This window comes from Phalaenopsis equestris, unplaced genomic scaffold (assembly GCF_001263595.1).
Source record: "Phalaenopsis equestris unplaced genomic scaffold, ASM126359v1 Scaffold000291, whole genome shotgun sequence".
In the NCBI taxonomy this organism is placed as follows: Eukaryota; Viridiplantae; Streptophyta; class Magnoliopsida; order Asparagales; family Orchidaceae; genus Phalaenopsis; species Phalaenopsis equestris.
Genome location: NW_018164733.1, coordinates 22,485 through 27,646, shown reverse-complemented (window position 1 = coordinate 27,646; position 5,162 = coordinate 22,485).

Here is a 5,162-nt window from a genome sequence, read left to right as displayed (position 1 = left end):
AAAGGATTATCCGTGGATTTACTTCTCATTCAATGCTAGATCATTTTCATAAGGGTATCAATTTAAACTTTATCAATGGAAGTATAATTGGAGGCACTACTTCAGCATAAGCATTGCTTCTTTCAGTTAGTGTTGATTTTAGTTTCTCTTAATCTCGAGCTATAAGAACTGATGCAGGCAAAGTTGCAGCATATGCATTTAAAAAGCTGTAACCTGATAGGAGATTATAGATTTTTCAGCCATATAGTAATAGCAATTAAATGAAAGCTACCTTCCATGAGCATGATTCATGATGCCAATTCTGATTCAGTTATAAATAGCAATTCATACCGGGATAAGCTCTAACAATTGGCACACGCACACGCGCACACACGCACACACGTGCACTCGCGTAAGTGTGCAAGCCTGCAAGAATAGCAATTCATACCGGGATAAGCTCTAACAATTGACACACGCACACACGTGCACGCGTGTAAGTGTGCACGCCTGCAAGCGCGCACACACACACACACATTTTAATACATATTCAAGCTGTTTAATCTAAATACATTAATACAATAAAGACATGGAGACACACACACACACTGTAATACATACTCAAGCTAGTTTATCTAAATAAATTAATACAACAAAGACATGGAGCATTATAGTGTCCTCGCCATAACTAGTGATAACCTAATATAAGCATAACACATTCTGGTAGTAACTTAAGAACATTTCTTACATGGGCAACAATGACATATAAATGAAGAGTGTTGTAGCTGCAAAGAACTTGCACTAACAACTAGGAGAATTTGTTACCAATATATTAGATTACATTGTTATTGACAGAATTCATTAATAATAATAGAAAATTTACATACAACCAAAGTTCAATTTTCACACTTATAATACATGGGTATCAGAAACCTATGCATGAAGAGGTGTATCAGTTTTAAAAAGATAGTGTGGCGTTATGGCGGTATTTTTGTTATGATGTGAACTATTTGAGATATATGCATGAAGGTATAGGTATTAGATATGTAAAAGTATAAGGATTGTGTGGTATGCCTGTAAATGCTTAAAAAATATGATACACTACACCGTGATGATTCTGAAGATAATGTATGCAATTTCTCCATGAAACAAGTTTTGAAGCCATACACTGTCTGCAGATTTAAAGAATCATTGGCTACTTGTTTCCTTCTTCAAAACAAGATCAAGAGATGTTAAACCCGACAAAAAAAGTAAGAAAGAAATCTGTAATTAGATGAAGAAAAGAGTCAATAGATGTAAAGAAATCTTACCTGCATGAACAGTCTAATAACCATGGCTGGGGATGAAGCCTTCATATATAATGTTTATAATGTTGTTGATGATGATTAAAAATTGTTCTGACATTCATGTAAAATTCATGAAAGAGTTGATGGGATAATCTACAGATTAATACCTTTCATAGCTATAAAGGTAAAAATTCTCATATGAATTAATAATAAATGATTATTAAAAGGATAAATCAACACGAAATAATAACAAGGAAAACTACAGATACACATATTGTTTCAAATAATAATACAAAATTATTGCATCAATACAATTTCTAAGGTTTACGGGAACATTAAGCACATAAAAATATAAGTTCTACAATCTTTATCCTTCAATTTAAACATGTCAAAATCTTCGTTCAGATTCCTGGAACATATGTTCAAATAACATTAATATAATACATTTTAAAAAATAATATTAAAATGAATAAATCAAATTTCTTACACGTGCTTCCCACATATGGGTAGTAATTATTTGTCGCGTCATATCACCTTCAACTCTCTCCCTCATAGTTGCATGTATATTAGGATATTTATCTATACCGACCACCTCGCCAAATTCTCTATTATTATGCTTTTCAGTTTGTGACATGCAAAAGAATATGTCTTGTTCATGATGTCTACCAATAATGTAAGATGACACAAACAATGACTATATCACTCTGCACACTCAATGAAAATTGTTGCATATTAGTTAAAATTTGAATACCAATAATTGGGCATAACAACGGCTATATAATTTTTTTTCTCGTGAGTTATTGTGAGCTTTTGCCCCATGGTACTTACTAAGATGATACCTATAATAACGATATGGTGCTAATAATTTGGAGGTATTTGCTTATCATGACTCAACAAGATAATACCGGCCTTGTGGCACATGAAAAACTGCTTGTTCCACCGATTAACAAAACACTCTCATATCAGTAGTCGATCCCTCCAAACTAGAAGGAACATATAAAACTTGACAATTGAATGAAACAACTGTTATCACATTTTGTGAAATAAACCCTTTCCTATTCCGGTATCTATTTTGTAAGTTCCAATTAACAACTGTTGGTATGTGTGTGTCACAATTGCTCCAATTTTATTTATAAAAAATGATAAAATTATTGGTTAGATCAGATGTATGAGTGACTTTTAGATTCCTCTACTAACAAATGAATGCATTCCTCAATCAAGAAAATAATAACTTGTAAGATAATAATAAAGTATTATTCAATGGTTTCCAATGAATGTTGGAAGAACTCACAAAATTTTTTATATGAATGTGCATGTGCAACTCCTCTCAGAAATATACCAAGTAGTTATGCTATAGTTATATTTCTTGTATTAGTTAATAAATTACATCTTAACAAAATGTCATGTTACAAGGTAAAGGTTTACGGTGGTAGTCTGAAATAATTATAGGAGTGTATAGGATGTCCAATAAGATCATCCATGACATATTGATGCCTATCAAACATTGGTCTCCGAATAAATTCATCATCATTAGATGAGGTACTACCTATAACTACTGGTAGTATCTATTTAATAGTATTACACTCATTAATTTAATTTTTTTATATAATTATACATGGTGTTGTATAATCTACCTGCAAATAATTAGGTATTCTTGCAAAATTTATACAACTTCTCATGACAAAATTGTACACTATATTATTACACTGAATGAAAAAACTAACATGAATTGTTACAAATAATATTGCATTAATAGTAGAATAACATAAATTATAAACTAAATAAGCATAAAATGTTGAAGCAATATTATGATGTGATATGAAATACAAATAGTGTTAAAATAAAAGTACAACAACATTAATAATAAAGTACAACTATATCAACACAACAATTAAGATGCTAAAAAAACACACCCACTATGTCAATTTTTAAAGCCAAACAAAATATGAATAATAGAGCAGATATTTTGAAAGAATGTGCTCAAGCCAACAATGAAGCTTAGGGCCATCCCATGTTAAGAGTGCATATTTGTTATTTTCGTGATCATTGAGTGCATCAAAATCTGCAAATGTAGGTTCATTTTGCATGTCTTCAATACTTGCTAACTTCGTAAGATAATCATTCATTAATATGGTGACATTTTTGTCTGAATTCTTCAATGTTGCATTATTCTACACTTGTGCTAATAACAAACTCTTAAATATCTTCTTATCAGCTCATTTTTTTTGTGCATTGTGAAACTAGATTCTTCTCTTCACATGGTCATTTGGTTCCTCCACTATGCTCTACTGTCTCCTGATCTGCCATTGAATCATCATTGATATTGTAAACTGGGATCGATGGTGTGTTAATGTCATCGATAAAGGTAACTCCATTTGAAGCCATGAATTCATCCTCATGGTTGTTTTCCTCCAGAGCACAAACCATCTCCACCCTATTTTTCCTCATTCCTTCTTAATCAGTAGTTGAGTTGCTATCACACCAAGAGTAATATTTTTGACACATATATTTTCAAGGATATCATATTGGTGAAATGGGTTTCTTCGAAAATGAGCTAATTTTAATTTTTTTTCTAAAACATAGTGATTTTTTTTAGATTGTGATAGTTTAGCTAATAAGGTTTATTATCAATGAAAGAGTTATATTAAACTAATTTGGATGATTTCTTCTTATAATTCATATGCTGCTACCGGAAAGTATAAATTTTCATCCCAGCCTTTCATATTCTTAAACCTTGTCATCACAACTGGGATAGTTTAATCTTGTATTTCATGCTCTAATGATACGAATTCATAAAATCTTTTTCAGAAGCCAGACAAAATATTTTCACATAGAAATTGTTCCATAAGCGACTATCTAAGGACAACTTTATGTAGTTCCAATCACTTTGGTGTCTATGATGAATTCTAAAGTTCTCTGACATGTACCAGAAAAATCCTCATTGATTCATGTTGCAAGCTAACATTAACACGACGTATTGATTGTCCTTGCACAAATTTATTCATATCTAAAATTAAAAGAGTCCATTGACAATATAAGTACTGAAAGTGTACTAATAGAAGAAAATGATTTTTTCTAGTTTCAACAATATTATGACAAATTAAAATCCTGACATTCAGTGAATATAAGTCAAGCATATGTTGGTATTTAAATAGTTTGAGTTTATGATTATAAAAATTAAACTTACACTTACCATCATATTCTCTTTATATATTCAACTCATATTGAATATTAGTGAACTCCCTATCAAACACTATAGCCATGTCTGCTATTGAATTTCCATCAATTTTGTATTTTACTCTTTTAATTTCATTACTTCTTTCCATTTGAATTTTTCTCCCACTATAAGGGGTTTTTCCAAGAGCATTTGATGTCTTTGAGCTAGGAACGAACTATGAGTAACTCATCATAATTGAAATAATTATTAATAGTAAAGTAAGAAGGATTGTTTCATGACAATGTATCTATAGTAGAAAAGATTAATGCAACTTAATTCTTTTATAACTGTAGTTCTTATGTCGTACATCTTAGTTTTATAAAATTGTAGGTGTGAAAATTTAGAATGTTAAAATGTGAAGCAAATCCTTGGATTTCAATAATTTTATAATGTTTAATACTTTCAAAACTTAATTTTGTAGTGCATATCCTTCTAGATGATTAATATTTTGTGTTTCAATTTTTTTTTTATTTGATGGTCAACTTTATTATGGCTATCATTATGCTCTTTTAGCTTTTTTATGACAAGGCTTCCTATCAATAGGGTTTCTTGGTGCAAGGTTATGATGATTGTTAAAACTTACATATTAGATTTTTATAAGCTATAATATTTATTAATTAATTTAATAAACTAATAATCATCTTTTAGTTAATGAATGTTAAATTATTATTTAATATAATTAA